A 17,265-nucleotide genomic window follows, 5' to 3' on the forward strand; every position below is an offset into this window, starting at 1 on the left:
AAAAAACATGAATATATATATATATACATATATATATATTTCTTTTTTTCCTCTTTATTCTGTTTGTGTTTCAAATAGGCTTTTTTTTTTCCTTCTGCAAAAAGCGTTATTGTTTCCATTTGGTCCAAGGCTTGGGAGAGGGCTCCAGGGCGGTTACAGAGCTGCCTAGTAGCTGCAGAGCAGGGCTTCAGGCAGAAGCTCTGATGCCAGAGGGGCTCCTCAGAGGCCGCTGGACTTCAGAGACTCCTGTTTGTGCTCGACGGTGAGCCTTTCAAAGAGATACTCGCCCAGCACAGCCTGCGGACCAGCCAGCCTGCGGAGGTTGGTCAGGTGGTCGCCCATCTTCTTGATGAGTTTCACCTGCTCCTCCAGGAAGCGGCTCTCCAGGAAGTCACAGAGGTGGGAGTCTGCGCGGGCGGAAGCCAGGGCGCGCAGATGTGATAGTGCCTGGTGCGGGCTCTTCTCCCTAAGAATGGCGGCTTCCACAGCGTCCTGGGTTTTACCCCACTCATCTTGAGAAGGCTTCCGCGCATCCTGGAAGAGGGCGCGGCCACAGCACTGGTTTTGCATTTTCAAGAGACGCTGCGCGCCCTCACACTTCTCCTCAGCCAGTTGGCGAAAAATGTGGCCCACACTGTCCAGAGTCCCATCGTTGCTGTCGAAATAGAAGCTCAGAGAGAGGTAAGTGTCCCCAGATGCATGTTGAACAGGCGGTGGACGGCGGCCTCCACCTCGATGGAATAATTCTGACGCACCTGGGAACTCGTGGTTGATCAGTGATAAGGAGCTAAGCTCAAAAAACGGTGTTGGCCTGTCCTGGAGGCTGAGGATAGCTGAGTGGCTGATTCCAAAGGTTGCGACAGGAAGAAAGGTTGGAGGGTGGTCGGGGGCTGGAGCAAGGAGCGTCCCTGGGTCTGTTCATTCCAAACACTGTTGAAGCAAAAGACAGAACTGCAGGACTGCCGAGCGCACTGCCTCAAATAGGCTTTGATATAAATGAACCAGAAGTCCAAGCAAGGACAAAACTTACCCTTCCCCCCACCAAAATAGCTGGCGATACTAGAATCTAGACCTGGGAAGGGATTCTTCCATTACTTTCTGAACATTCCAAGCCACTAGAGCAGTGGTTCTCAAAGTATGGTCACCTTGTAACCAAGCAGTACCCTATGGGGCCTTCCTAGGACAGACCCATCCCCCATATCCTCTGCTGTAGTTCCTCTCTGAAGTACTCAGATAATAGTATCTCAGGCATATTTCTTGAGTTTTCAGATGCTAAAAACCACCACCCAATGGAAGAAATTAACTCCTTGATGATCATGAGCGCGTAGCCCCCAGACCTTCTGGCACCTAAGGATGGATAATGTTACCTGCCCTGTGGCCTCCACATCAACCAATCAGAGGATTGTGCACGAGCTGATCACATTCCCTGGGACGTCCCTCCCTCACCTGGCCTTTAAACATGCTTTGCTGAAATCCTTTGGAGATTTCAGGGTGTTTTGGAACTCGGGCCACCCCTCTCCTTGCTCGATCCTGCAATAAACCTTTCTCTGCTCCAGACTCCAACCTTTAGGTTTGTTTGGCCTCACTGTGCTTCAGACACACGAACCTGCATTCGGTAACAACCTGACCAGTTTTACCAGCGTCCCCTGATAATGTGTCAGATATTCAAGTTTTAGGGCCCTGTCCCAGCCCTATGCAATCAGCAACTCTGGTGGGGCTCAGTGATCTCTGTTATAACAGGCCCTCCAGATGATTTTTATTCACCTTAAAGTTTGAAAATATCTGCATTGTCAGCTGGCCAAAGCGTCCACCAGCAGGTGAAGGGGAGTGGTGCCTGGAAAAGATAGGGACCAGCCAAGGCAAGTACAGCAGCATTTGCCGTGGTGGTAATGGAGAATGCCTTTTCTCCACTGGTTGGCACAGACTAGGATCTGGGAGCAGTGTCAGGGTTATTTAGGATGCTTTACATTTCAATGTAGAGGGACCGCTGTCCTGGTTTGCCAGGGACTTGCCCTGTGTGAGCACTTAAAATCTCATCCTGGCAAACCCCTTAGCCCTGGGTTTGAAAAACGTAGGGAATAACATGAAATTTAGGGGAAACATGATCTAGGTTTTGGGCAAGTCACAAGTGCTAATTAAAGCTAAGCAAGTATGGACAACACTAGCATTCTTTAGCCCTTTGCGGGGAGGTAAATCTGATTGGGTGAAAGGACTTATTGTTAAGAGATCTTTGTAGAAACATCCCCTTCTGCTTAGTCCGCTGGTTCTCAGTTCTGGCTAGACATTGGCATCGTCTGAGGAGATTTAAAATGATTTTATTGGTCTACGATGACCAACCGTCAGTGTGAGGGTTTTTAAAAAGTGCTTCAGATGATTCTAATGCACAACCAAATTTAGGTGCCACTGCTTAAGCTTTTGAACCGCTGCTGCATATTTTCACCTCATCTTCCTATGAGAATATCCAACTGTAGTTGAGGTTTGTTTTTTTTTCTTTTTCTAACTGTCTTATTATAAGATTTACTGTCTTAAATAAGGTTGAATGTACAGAAAATCTTGCTAGTCCATCTGGTATAGCTGGATACTTAGAATAATAAGATATATACCATTTAAGTATTGTGACAGGCCTTTTTTTTGAAATTAACATATACATTGAATTAGTATGTTCTCTTTTGAAGTTGTTATGTTGGGGAGCTATACCTCTAATCTGCCATTGCTAAATATCTGGACACCTCTTATTAGGAATTGCTTTTAGAAATCTTTAGGGATTAAAACCAAGATTGCTGTATTATTTGTACTGGAACCACAAAAACCTCACAGAGTTCCCCCGCTGTACCTTCTACCCCCACTCTAACCCTTGGCAACTTCTACTCTGTTCTCCATCTCCACAGTTTTGTTATTTTAAGAATAATATGTAAACATAATCATGAATTACTTAATCTTCGGAGATCGGCTTTTCAAAATTTTTCCCTCGGCATCATTCCCTTGAAGTTCATTTCAATTTTTGCGTATATTAATAATTTGTTCCTTTCTGTTGCTCGGTAGTATTCTATCATAAGATTTTATCACAATTTGTTTCAACATTCATCCACTGCAAGACATTTGGGTAGTTGCCAGTTTGGGGCTATTATAAATAAAACTGCTATGAACATTTATGTGTAAGTTTCTGTGGGAACTTAATTAAGTTTTTGTTTCTTTTGGATAAATGCTCAAGAGTACAATTACTGCGTTGTAGGGTGAATCTACTTTTAGGATTAAAAGAGACTGTCAAGCTGTTGATCAGAGTGGCTAAACCATTTTATTTTCCCACCAGTGATGTGATATAATTTTTCTATGTACTCGCCAGCATTTGATGTTGTCACTATACTTTAATTTTAGTTACTCTCTGACATCTCATTATGGTCTTAATTGGCATTTCCCTAATGGCTAATGATGCTGAGCATCTTTTCATGTGCTCCTTTGCCGTGTGTATATTCTCTTCCATGAAATGTCTGTTCCTGTCTTCTGCCTATTTTCTAGTTGGATTTTTTTAAGTTGTTTGGAGAGTTCTTTGTATATTATAGATACAAGTCATTTGTCTCATATGGGATTTTCAAATATGTTTTCCTACTGTGTAATTTGAGTTTTCATCCACTTAAAAGGATCTTCTATGAAGCATTTTTAACTCATTTTGATGAGATCCAATTTATCAGTTTTTGCCTTTATTGATCATACTTTTGGTGTCAAGTCTAAGAATTATTCCCCTAGTTCTAGATGCCAAACATTTTCTCCTATTGTTTTTCTAAAAATGTCCTGCTTTTACATTTAAGATTATGATCCACTTTGATTTAATTTTTGTGTAAGGTGTGGAGGTTAAGGTTCATTTTTTGTTTGTTTGTTTTTGTCGAGGGATGTCCAACTGTTTCAGTACCATTTTTTGAAAAGTCTATTCTTCCTTGATAGCTTTTGCACTGCTGTCAAAAACAAGTTATATGTATTGATGTCAGTCTATTTCTGGGTTCTCTATTCCATTCCATTGATCTATGTATCTACCCTCCATCATTACTGCAAACTCTTGAAATTGGGTAGATTAATTCCTCCCATTTTCATCTTCCTTTACAAGTTGTTTTAGCTATTCTTCAGCCTCTTCTTACCATATAAATCTTAGAATAAGCTTGTCTATATCCACAAAAACCTTGAGGGCATTTTAAGAGTAATTGTGTTAAGCCTCTTAACTTGGGGAGGATTGACATCTTTATCATGTTGTGTTTTCTAATCCATGAACAAGGTATGTCTCCCTATTTGTTTGAGACTTAAAAATTTTTCTTCATCAGCATTTTGTAATTTTCAGTCTAGAGGTCCTATAAATGTCTTATTGGGCTTATATTTAAGTATTTATTTAGGTCAGTTGTAAATGGCATCACATAGTTTTATTTAAGCTTCTACACATTTGTTATTAATATATAATTTGATAAAATTGTGGTGATCTTGTACTCTAAATCATTTACAAACTAATATTATTTCTCAAGCTTTTTGTGGATTCCTTGGTATTTTCTCCATTTAGATTATCATCTCATCTTCAGATACAGACAGTTTTACTTTTCCTTATTCAGTATAATAGGATATATTGCTATTCAACATTCAGTAGGATATGTTCCTTCCTATGCAACGTAGTAGGAATAGTCCTTTTATCTTTTAAATAAACTTTTAAAAAATTTAACTTTTAAATTTATGTATTTATTTATTTTTGCTTTATTTTCTTACTAGAACCTCCAGTGATATATTCAATAAAAGTGGTGAGAGCAGATATCGGTGCCTTGTTTCTGATCTTACAGAGAAAGCATCCAGTCTTTCACAGTTAAATATCATGTCGGTATAGGTTGTTTGTAGATCATCTTTATGAGTTTCAGTATGTTCCTTTTCTATTCCTAGTCTGCTTGGAGTTTTTTTTCTTCTTTCTTTAAAATCATGAATGGGATTGGATTTTGTCAAATGCTTTCTCTGCATTAATGGATAGGATCACATGACTTTTCCCCCTTAATCTATTGGATATGGTGGATTACACTGTTTAATTTTCAAATATTTAACCAACTTTGCATAACTGGAATAAATCCCACTTGGTCATGGTATATTATTCTTTTCATATATTTCTGGATTTAATTTGCTAATATTTGGCTGAGGGTTTTTCAGCCAATTTCATAAAAAATATTGGTCTGTAGGTTTCTTCTTTCTATACTATCCCTGTATGGTTTTGGTATCAAGGTAATACTGGCTTCATAAAATTAATTAGAAACTGTTCCCTCTACTTCTATTTCTTATCAAATCATGTAAAATTGGTGTTAATTCTTTAAGTCTTGGGTAAAAGTGAAACATCTAAGCCTGAATATTTCTTTTGGGAGTTTTTAAATGAAAAACCAGTGTTTCTAATGGTTACAGGAAAATTGAGATTATCTATTTCATCTTGGCTGAGTTTTGGTAGTTTTGGGTGTAGAAACATTGGCCCATTTCATCTACATTTTTGAATTTATAGTGTAGACTTGTTCATAGTAACTTGTCCCTCATTAACCTGCAGGATATGTCATGGTATCCCTGGTTGCATTTCTGATATCTGTGATTTGTGCCATCTCTCTGTTTATCTTTATCAGTCTTTCTAGATCTTTATTGGTTAGATTGTTTATTTCAAAAGAACCAGCCTTTTGTTTCATTGATTTTCCCCCCTATTTTCCTGTTTTCAGTTTCATGGATTTCTGTTTCATCTTTATTATTTCCTTCTTTCTGCTTGTTTAGTGTTTTTTCCTCTTCCTTTTTTACTATTTTAATATAGAAAATTAGATTATTGCTTTGAAATATTTTCTTTCCCAATTTAGTGCTATAAACTTCCCTTTCAGCGTTGCTTTCACTTCATTCCACAAACTTTGATCTGTTATATCTCCATTTTCTTTTATTCTATGCATTTAAAAATTTTTTCCTTGATGCTGTCTTTTTTACCCATGAGTTATTTGGAAGTGTGATGTTTAGTTTTCATGTGATTGAAGATTTTCCTGTTGTCTTTCTCTTATTGATTTCTAGTCTGATTCCATTATGGCTAGAGAACATACTCTCTGTGATTTTAATTCTTTTAAATCTGCTAATGTTTTTTTATCACCCAGTATATGGTATATGAGTGAATGTTCCATGGACACTTCAATATGTATTCTGCTCTTACTGAGTGTGTTCTTTAAATGTCAGTTATATCCTGTTGATTGATGATGTTTTCAGTTCTTCCATATCCTTGCTGATTTTTCTCTCTGGTAGTTGTATAAATTGCTGTGTTGAAGTCTCAAATAATAATTGTGGATTTAAAACTTTCTCCTTTTACCTTTTTCAGTGTTTGCTTCATGCATTTTGAAGTTCTGTTGTTTGGTGCACACACATTTAGTATCACTAGGTCATCTAGGTGGATTATTTCTGTTATCTTTATGTAATGACCCTCTTTGCCCCTAATAATTTCCTTTGCTCTGACGTCTACTTTATCTGATATTAATATAGCCATTCCTGCTTTTTCTGATTAATGTTCACATGATATATCATTTTCATCCTTTTACTTTGAACTACCTATATCATGATGTTGAAAGTAAGCTTCTTATAGACAGTATATAGTTGGATCATGCTTGCGATTTTTTAATCTACTCTTCCAATCTCTGTCTTTGACTTGGTTATTTAGATCATTTTCCGGTAATGTAATTATTGCCATGTCAAAGATTTGGTCTACCATGTTATTTTTTGTTTTGTCTTTTACCTTAGTTTCTCAATCCTGTGTTTCCCTTATTTTTCCTTCTTGTGGATGACTTAAACATTTTTTAATAAGTCCATTTTAATTTAATTCATTTATAATCATTTGTGTATACTGTTTGTATAGTTTTCTTAGTGGTTGCTTTTGGCATTACAGTATACATATGTAACTTATCATAGCCTACTGGAATCAGTGTTTCATTACTTCAAGTGAAGTTAAAGTATGATTTTCTGTAGTATTTCCTTTCTCTACATTGAGAACCCCATCAGATGGTGTCATCATTTTTGCTTTGACCATCATATAGAATTTAAGAAACTCATGAGGCTAATGATAGTCTCTTATATTTACCCCATTTGTTTTCACGCATTCCATTGTTCCCCTTTTCTTTCTGAAGTTCCCAGTCTTCTGTTATTGTTTATGTTTTCATAACAGTAGGTGATATCTTGGATTTCCAGTGCAACTGGATATGAGTTTCAGGAAACACTGAGCCTGGCTCACTTAATGCTACTGAGTTGGAGGGTTTGTATATGTTGGGCCTGTTGGCACAGCAGATGCTAGCAGATTAGACTAATGTTGATGGGACTAGTGCCACAGGAGGATGGGTTCCCATTCAGGCTATGCTGCTGCTACAGTAGATCAAGTCCCCCTCTACCCCAAGTGTGGGGCAGTGACCTGCTGCTGTCACTGCTTTGTATTAGGCTCCTTTTGCCTCAGGTGTGTGGTGGGATCCCTTGGAAGCTGCTGCTGCTGCTGCTGTCAATCACAAGGTTAAATTCATTTCAGAAATACTTAAGTATAAATATATAGCCTGGCTCTTGTAGGACCTCTGTATTTTTTTTTATTGCTTTCATACAAATTATCCCAAATTTAGTGACTCAAAGCAACGTAAATTTATTACCTTACAAGTCTGACATTGGCCTCAATTGAGTAAAAGTGTTGGCAGGATCGACAGATGAATGGATAAAGATGTGGCACATATATACAATGGAATATTACTCAGCCATAAAAAGAAATGAAATTGAGTTATTTGTAGTGAGGTGGATCGACCTAGAGACTGTCATACAGAGTGAAGTAAGTCAGAAAGAGAAAAACAAATACCATATGCTAACACATATATATGGAATCAAAAAAAAAAAGAAAAAATGGTTATGAAGACCCTAGGGGCAGGGCAGGAATAAAGACGCAGCCATAGAGAGTGGACTTGAGGACACAGGGATGGGGAAGGGTAATCTGGGATGAAGTGAGAGAGTGGCATGGACATATATACACTACCAAATGTAAAAGAGCTAGCTAGTGGGAAGCAGCCACAAAGCACAGGGAGATCAGCTCTGTGCTTTGTGTCCACCTAGATGTGTGGGATAGGCAAGGGAGGGTGGGAGGGAGATGCAAGAGGGAGGAGATATGGGGATATATGTATATGTATAGCTGATTCACTTTGTTATGAAGCAGAAACTAACACGCCATTGTAAAGCAATTATACTCCAATAAAGATGGTTAAAAAAGAAAAAAAAGTGTTGGCAGAGGTACATTCTTTTCTGGAGGCTCTTAGGGGTGTTTCTGTTCCCTGGACTTTATCCGCTTCCAGCAGTCACTTGTAGTCCTTGACTCAGAGTCCCCTTTCTCCACCTACAAAACCCAAAATGTTGCATCTCTCTGATTCTGCTTCTATTAGGACATCTCTCTCTTTCTCTTTCTACAGTTGGGAATGGTTTTCTGCTTTTAAGGACTCATGCAATTAGATTTGTTCCATGAGGTAATCCAGGATAATCTTTCTATCTCAAGGCCTATAACTTCAGTCATATCTGCAAAGTCCTCTTTACCATGTAAGGTAACATATTATTGGGTTCTAGGGATTAGGGTGAGGGCATTTTTAGGAGCCATTATGCTGCCTACCACACCCTTAACAAGTGACCTTGAGAAAATTACTGAGACTTTAAAGCCTTACTTTCCTCAAACATAAAATGGAAAGAAAGATAACTAGTTAATATCATGAAAGTGAAACAGTATATATGAAATCAACTAATTCAAAAAATAAGATTTCTTCTTTTTCTTTATGATTGGCATGATTCTCAGAGTTCAGTTACTTGAAGAGTTACTTTTTTTTAAACAGAACTAAGGCATTTCAGGGTTCAGGTGCTGTAAGATTGTCTGAATTATCTGAGTAGCAATTAGCTAAGCACAGGTGTAAAGCATTTGATTTACTCCCTGGTGTCCTTTATCTTCTCATCCCACTAAATCCATATCCCTTGTCTAGCTCCAGCCAGTAGAGTCAGAGCTTGTTTTACTGTTTAACTAAAGTTCAATTTAAGTTTGCTCTACATCTCCAGATTCTCAGCCCTGGTTGCATATTATAATCACCTGGGGAGATTTCAAGACCTACTTGATGCCAAAGTTTTACCTATCATGGATATTTGAGGAGGGACCTGGAATGAAATGCTCTAGCTTATGGTTTGGGGGCCAAATCATAGTCTACACTGAGCCAAATCATTTGCGAGATCACCTCTAAAAAGCAATTTATCTGTGGTGACTGATGCTCTTCCTTTGTCAGTATGCTTGTCCCTCTTTGGGGGAAAAGAAGAAGGGGAAAAAACCCCCAGCGGTTGGGCTGCCTGAATTATAACCTGATGCTGTGGAATTAGTGTTGGCTCAGAGCGCACATCTTCGGATACCCATTCTCTCTCCTGCTTCCTTGCATGAGCTTATATCCTGGGGCAGTTTTTCATCCACCACCCTCTTTTGCTTCTAATCTTAGCAAGTAAAGTCTCTCCTTAATGAAACAGCATTTCATGAGACTTACTGGGAGCATAGGTCTGTTCCAGACCTATCCTATGTTAGCTAAAGCAGATATAAGTGATGTACTTTTGGCATTCATCCTTGTGGGTTGGAGAGAGAAGACAGAATTTTATCCTTTAGGTGTCATATGACTGGGCAAATGGGCTCATTCCCTCTATTGCCTACCATGTAAAATACTGAGGGTGTTACCTCTAGAAGGTATCTTCTAGGTATCAAAATAGTTCAGATAAGTCATATTTCTCAGTAACAGGTGACAAAACTATGGCTTAGGTGGTGAATTTTCCATGTCAATTTGTCTGGGCCACCATGCCCAGTTATTTGGTCAAATATTATTCTGGATATTTCTGTGATGGTGTTTTTGTGTTTTTTAAAATTTTTATGTTTTATTTATTTATATTTTTGGCTGCATTGGGTCTTCGTTGCTGCACGTGGGCTCTCTCTATTTGCAGCAAGCGAGGGCTACTCTTTGTTGGGGTGTGCGGGCTTCTCATTGCAGTGGCTTCTCTTGTTGCAGAGCATGGGCGCTAGGTGCACGGGCTCAGTAGCTGTGGTGCATGGGCTTAGTTGCTCCACGGCACGTGAGATCTTCCCAGACCAGGGCTCAAACCCGTGTCCCCTGCATTGGCAGGCGGATTCTTAACCACTGTGCCACCAGGGTAGTCCCTGTGATGGTGTTTTTGGATGAAATTCATAATTAAATTTGTGGCGGACTTTGAGTAAAGCAGGTGATCCTTCATAATATGCATGGGCCTCATCCAATCAGGTGAAGCTCTTAATAAAACAAAGACTGACCTCCCTGTCGCAAAAAGGAATTCTGCCAGAAGACTTACAGAAATTGAACTGCAACTCTTCCGAGAGTCTCTAGACAGCCTAACCTGCAGATTTTGAATTTCCCAAGCCTCTATTATTGTGTGAACCAGTTGTTTAAAATCTCTGTCTTTCTCTATCTTTATATAGATATGGATATAGATCTAGGTATCAATATCGATATCTAGATCTATATCTATCAGTATATATGGGCACGTTGTATACACATGCTGTTGGTTCTGTTTTTCTGGAGAACCTTGACTAATACAGTGGCCCATATAAATAAAAGGATGAACCCAAGTTCACCCAGGTAGAAAGTAGTACAATGAGAACTGGAACTTAAGGCCTCATGACTCATTCAGCTGTGAACACTGACCCAGAACTGGGGTCCGCACACTCTGGCCCACTGATCAGATCTCGCTTGACTCCTGGTTTTGTACATAACGTTTGGCTTGAACACAGCCGCATCCATTCATTAACGTATTGTGCATGGCTGTTTCTGTGCTACAGCAGCAGATGGGCAGTTGCAATGGAGATGTATGGTACAGAAAATCCAAAATATTTACTATCTAACCCTTTACAAAAAGATCTGCTGACCCCTGCTCTAGGATGCCATCTGATTTCTGATAGTACCGAGGAGAATAATTCATGTACATTGGGATAGATTGTTAATCTCATGTCCTCCTTAGGTCAAAGATCTCTTAAATGCTCACCCTTGCAATAGACAGCTTGGGGAGCATTGTCTGAGGATGCAGAAATATTTCTTGCCAGGTCTTTCCAATCCACACTGCTCCCTGACTATGGTTCTTAAACCCTGTTTTTTTTTTTTAAATTTTATTGGAGTGTAGTTGATGTACAGTGTTGTGTTAGTTTCAGGTGTACAGCAAAGTGAATCAGTTATACATGTACATATATCCACTTTTTTTTTTTCTTTTTTCAGTACGCGGGCCTCTCACTGTTGTGGCCTTTCCCGTTGTGGAGCACAGGCTCCAGACGCGCAGGCTCAGCGGCCATGGCTCACGGGCCCAGCCGCTCCGCGGCATGTGGGATCTTCGCGGACCGGGGCACGAACCCGTGTTCCCTGCATCAGCAGGCAGACTCTCAACCACTGTGCCACCAGGGAAGCCGCACTTTTATTTTTTTTTTTTGGAGTCTTTTCCAAATAGCCCATTACAGAGTACTGAATGGAGTTCCCTGGGCTAATAAGAAGAGCAGGTTCTTACTAGTTATCTATTTTATGTATAGTAGTGTGTATATTTCAGTCCCAATCTCCCAATTTAGCCTCCCTGCCACAATCCCCTGGTAACCCTAAGTTTGTTTTCTACATCCGTGCCTCTACTTCTAAAACCTGTCTATTTTAACCAACTACCACTCACTGCTTACTGTCTCTGGCTTCATGTACTTGATAATAAATCTACTTCTTGTTCTATCCTGGATGACATGTTCCAAGGACTGAGATAGTATCTTATTCTACATAATTTGTCCTTGATATTGTCTATCTTGGGGTCTTCATCTATGTCCCAAAGAAGACAGTCACTCTGTCTTCTAGTACTACTACTAATACCACATTTTATGGCATGAATTTGACCCAATGCACTGAACTATCCCTTTAGAAGCTGTATGCAACCTGTCACTGGGTTTTAGCACAGGGGTAGAACTCAGATTAGTGATCATATATAAACAAATCTACTTGACCAGAAACTTTTTGTCTCACCGTTTATTACACAAGTAACTTCTGTCTTTGCATCTATGATGTAAATATTTTTAATTTCCTAAATTATCTGAAAAATTATTTAGAGCTTCCATTTCAGTAGGCATTGGAATTGCTGTGTTATGACTATTTCATTATTTTATTTCCAAGTGTTAAATTAGGCTTCAAGCTTTGGCCAAGAGTAGACAGGAAAGGGTTTCAAAGAAATGAAGAGTGGGAAAAACTTCTGATGCAAGGGAGACTTAATAAAGATTTGATTTTGAATCAATAATTTATAATAAAGGTTTGAGTTTGAATCAATAATTTATGTCATTGCAAAATAGCTCCCTGGTAAAGTTCCATTTTTTGGTAATCATTAAGTACAGAAATTAACAATCAAAATATGCAGTGATCTTCTTCATTTTCTAAAAACAAACCTATATCTAGATGAGAGGAGAATTCATCTCATAACTCAGGCTCTGGACTTACGACTCCAAGTCCTGTCTTCTTTCAACCATACCTGCTAAGTTTCTGTCTAACTTCTTGAGCATGAGGTAATGGCGTCAGCTTTCATCCCCTTCCTCAGTATATAGCTTGGTGAGTATGAGTAAGGGATCTAAAACTTGAGAACCTGGGTTCAAATCTTGACTCTAAAATTTACTTGTTGAGTACTCTTGAGCATGTTATCTGTTTTTGCCTCAGTTTTCTCATCTATAAAATAGAGATACCATTACTTCTCTCAGGGAGTTGCTATGAGGGTGAAAGAGAAAATTCATACAATGCAAGAATTTATCAGTTCTTGGAACACAATAAATACCGAAAAATAATGTTAGCCATTATCAAGGCCCCCTCATTTTATGGATAATATAGATTAGTTTATTATATAGGTCTAATATTTACATATACATAAACATTTTGTACCTATGTGTGTGTATACGTTCTTCTTAGAAATTGAGCAGTCAACATTCACATCTAAAAATCTGTGCTCTGTGAAATGTAGATATCCTGTGTACAGACACAGTGCTATAGTTATCTATTGCTACATAATAAAGAAGTCCAAGCTTAGTGGTGAAATAAACAAAAATTTTAATATGTGCCCAGATTCTGTGGGTCAGCAATTCAAACAGTACACAGAGGAGATGGCTTGTCTCTACTCCATGACTGATGTCTGGAACCTCAGCTCATGAGGATTCAGATGGCTGGGGCTGGAATCATCTAGATAATTTTAATTCACATGTCTAGCCCTTGAAGACTGGGCCCAACAAGGACTGTTGACTGGAGTGCCTATAGATGGCTGCCCAGGTGGCTTGGACTTCTCATAACGTGGTAGTTAGGATTCAAGATAGAGTATTCCAAGAGAATGAGTGTCCAGGGTTGAAGCATTCCACGAGAATCATGCAAAAGCTGCATGACCTTTTATGACCTAGTCTTAGATGTTACATAGCATCACTTTCATTATATACTATTGCAGGCGTTGGAGACCTTTTTCCATAAAGTGTCAGACAGTCAATATTTTAGGCTTTACAAGCCATACAGTCTCATTTGCAACTACTTAGCTCTGCTGCTGTGATGTGAAAACAGACACAAACAATACATATACTAAGGAACATGGCTGTGTTCCAATAAAGCTTCATTTATAAAAGCTGGTAGAGGCCTAGACTTGGCCCACCAGCCATAGTTTACTGACCCCTGCTCTATTGTTTGAAGCCATGGAAAGCCTGCCTAAATTCAAAGGAAAATGCCCACATCTGGATGCGAAGAATGGCAATGAATCTGAGACCCTGTATTAAAACCACGACATATGGGATATTTATAAGAGGATCTGTCTGCATACCTTGTTTCTCCCATGTATGCTGGATATGAGGTATTGGGACATCTTACATCTCTGTAAGCCTGGGTCAGGGTCAAAGTTGGAATCTGAACTCAATGACCTTGATTTCTGGAATAATCGGTAACTCTAATTATGATTTGCTTACACTCCTTACCCCAATAAATATACCACAAAAGATAGATTTCAAGTAAACAATTGCTTTATGGCAGATTTTTATTAAGTCTCCATTGACTGAATTATTCCATTTTGGTTGGAAAGCATGAGCTTTTTTCTTTCCTAAAGAGATCTGCAACTTTTCAGATGTGGCATTTCATTCTACTGAGAGGATGATGTAGGTTTTTATAAACGGAAAAAGCAAGGCAGGCTGAGTTCACTCAGATCGTACTAGTGCTTACAGGAATAACCGAAACTGGAACACAGGCTTCCAGGTTTTCCTGTCCTGTGCTCTTTCCGGTAGGTGCCATTGTCTGCTGGGTCTGGCAGTAATAATTTCTGACCTTTACCTCTCTACGCTCTTGTGAAGTGGTTTGGGGCTTTGTTAGCTTTCTTATGAGTTTGTACTAAATTGTGTCCATAAAGTAGGCTGAATTCCTCAGGGAAGGATGAGAGCTCTTACTGTGTTATTACTGCAAATGTTGTGTTGGTTACCTTTTTTTCTTTTCTTTTGTCCAGTTGTATCCTGAACTTAAAAGTTATATTATCCGAAATGAAAGATGTGCATCTGGTAGAAAAGACTAATTTAAGGTATGAAAATTCCTGATGATTGCTTCAGTCAACCCTTAATACACACTGAGCTTCATTAGTAAACAGACAACTCTAAGACCATTCCCTTGGAAGAGGTCGCATAATCAGCCTTTGTGTTGATTTTGCATTCTGTTCGGTAGAGACAGAACAAATTAGAATAATTAGCTGGTACAGGACAGCACAAAGAACTTTCTTCTGTTTTTGTGATGCATCCCGTAATAAGGGTTGAAAATGAGACTGGAGGTAAGAACGTGAAACTCAGAAGAGCAAAGGAGAGAGGATAGTGTTTCTTTGAAAATATTCTTTCAGTGTTGGCCCAGAAGAAATATGAAGCTGAGGAAATTTTTTTTTAATGATGGTTTTTGTGTTGATGATGTGAGTGTGGAATTAGTAAGAATCAGGAAGCAAGCATCCTTTTCCACCAAGGACTTGGGAGCAAATGAAACCATAAAATACTCCCCGCTCTTGGAAACCCTTTTGGAGCAGTAATCAGAGAAGGGTAAAGGCAAAGCCTCAGGGCAGAGGTGTTCAGAGCAAAGGGATAGGAGGAGAACAAAAGGAGAGTGGATATGTTTAGAGCTGTCATTTTGAAATTTACCTGCTTCTGATTCAGTGCTGCTTTGCTGCTGTGTTGGTCCAGTGGAAATCCTCAAAGCAGGAGCAGCCGTATTTTAAAATAATAAGGTTAGAGCAAGTGACTTTAATCCAGGTCTCTTTAGCTCAAAAGCACAGAGGAGAGTGTGAGGAAAGAGTGAGGCTACAAGGAATTGTTCACTGGGTACCTTTTCCCCAAACCTCACTAACTGGGAGAAACTGACCACTGGATTATGTGCCTTGAAGGAAAACAAAAATGTTGAAAGCAAAGAGTGTGGAGCTTGTTTAGAAAGCAAGCTCTATCCTTTGGTCACCTGCTGATGATAATAGCATTGGCTGAGACCTGACCATTTACAATGAAGGCAGTTCTGTAGGTAATAAGTTCCAGGAGGGCCCGAACTGAGTATGTCTGTTTCAGCATTTAGCATGGTTTGGCATCTGAGAGGCCGGTACATTATTGGCATATAGTAGACTTAAAAATGAATATTTGTGGATTGTCTGAATGAGTGCATGTGTGTGATTCATATCCTATTTGCAGGTCCTATGCCCCACAGTGGATTTTCAGTGTCAGGTTGTGAAAGTATTTATGACGGGGATTGGCATTGTTCCCTATCTAATGGATAAAGATTACACATGAAAGGACTTTACATTGACATCCCAAAAGCCTCATAGGAATTACTTAACAAAAAAATAAAATTGGATTCTGTATAATTTCTGATTTGTAGGCTGGCCAGAACACTGGTATTTCAGCCAGTCCTCTGGTAGTTCCGATGACGTCCCCATGATCACCCAGGCATAATCAGAATGGCTTTAGGATTTGGGAGCCAAAATGGTCCTCAGTATTTACGGCATTGCTAGTCCATTTAAGAAAATGGACTATTGAAAAAATAGCTTCAGACACAATATGGCATTTTATGATTTAGCATGAAATCTGAGAAATATAGAGGTTATCTGAAGCCTGCAATGGTAACGTTCCCTCTGCTATTGAAATTATTGTCTTTAAACAAAGATTCTACATCAGTAATGCTATATATATATATTTTTTTATGATATTCAGGTTAATTTCCTATTCTCTCTAAGGAAGTAATTGGTTGGTTGGTATGAGAGATGGTGTGGCTTCCAAAGGTGAAAAGTATTATTTTGTTGTAATTTCCAGCTACCTAAGGATGGGAGAGGCCCAGGACACTGCAGTCAGTATATTATGTGGAGCAGGTTATATTGTGGTTTATTTATGAACTTTTACATGTTTATTTTCTATGCAAGTTTGTGTGCTGCTTTTTGAGTTTTGGTAGATAAGTGTTTTTAACTTTGGAATACTTGGAGGTTTTTTTTTTTATATATATATATATATGTGTAACATACATATATATATATATATATATATATATATATATATATTAATGTAGTAGTTAAAGCCGTGGAGAGTGTACTAGTCTACCTAGGTTCAAATTCTGGCTTTACCCTATGACTTCCCTGTGGCTTCCTCTGCTCACCTATTAAAAAGGAGGATAATAAGACTGCTGTGGTGAGTTACATACTAAGTGCTATTTAAGCATTTGCTATAATGATCATGTATATTCGAAGGCAAGGAACTTGCCCCTTGATCGTCTCGGTATTCCTAGTGCTTAAGAATTCCTAGTGCTTTCCTAGTGCATTGTCTTAGGATAGAGATAGCTCAGTATAGTTCTTCTCACTATAAAGTACTGTTACGTTGAAAGTCTTTGCTTGTGTACTAATAATCTATGACATATCTGCTGAGGACAAGGAAAGGAATAGTTTTAAAACTGCAGTGGATAACAAAAGATTGTATGATGTAATGCCTTTATTATGTAATTATAAAACTAACAAATGATCATGGTAGAAAATCTGAAAAACTCCTAGACAAAAGAGAGATCAACAACATTTGGAGTAACTTTCAGAGTGTAGAGCTGTCCATGAATATTAGTGCTTTCATATTTTCCAGGACTTTCAGTAGACTCTGCTTCTTAAGAGTCTATTCATGATATTTTACTTTAATGATGTTTTCATCATGGGGACACACACACACAGAAATCTGTT

General features: G+C 38.8%; 1 protein-coding gene and 1 pseudogene across 2 annotated transcripts in view; both read right to left on the reverse strand.

Annotated features, from left to right (window-relative positions):
* LOC307176031 (ferritin light chain-like) overlaps positions 1-17,265 on the reverse strand; it is a 22,086-nt pseudogene continuing 4,821 nt past the window's right edge. Inside the window, exon 2 of the transcript in view lies at positions 1-762. The product of the transcript in view is annotated as a ferritin light chain-like (transcript). The remainder of the gene's footprint in view (positions 763-17,265) is intronic.
* Positions 8,110-17,265, reverse strand: part of LOC307176230 (metabotropic glutamate receptor 7-like) — a 66,484-nt gene continuing 57,328 nt past the window's right edge. Inside the window, exon 5 of the mRNA XM_079902148.1 lies at positions 8,110-17,260. The gene's annotated coding sequence lies outside the window, so the exon portion shown is untranslated. The remainder of the gene's footprint in view (positions 17,261-17,265) is intronic.

The sequence above is a fragment of the Stenella coeruleoalba genome, assembly GCF_951394435.1.
Source record: "Stenella coeruleoalba genome assembly, chromosome: 17".
NCBI lineage: Eukaryota > Metazoa > Chordata > Mammalia > Artiodactyla > Delphinidae > Stenella > Stenella coeruleoalba.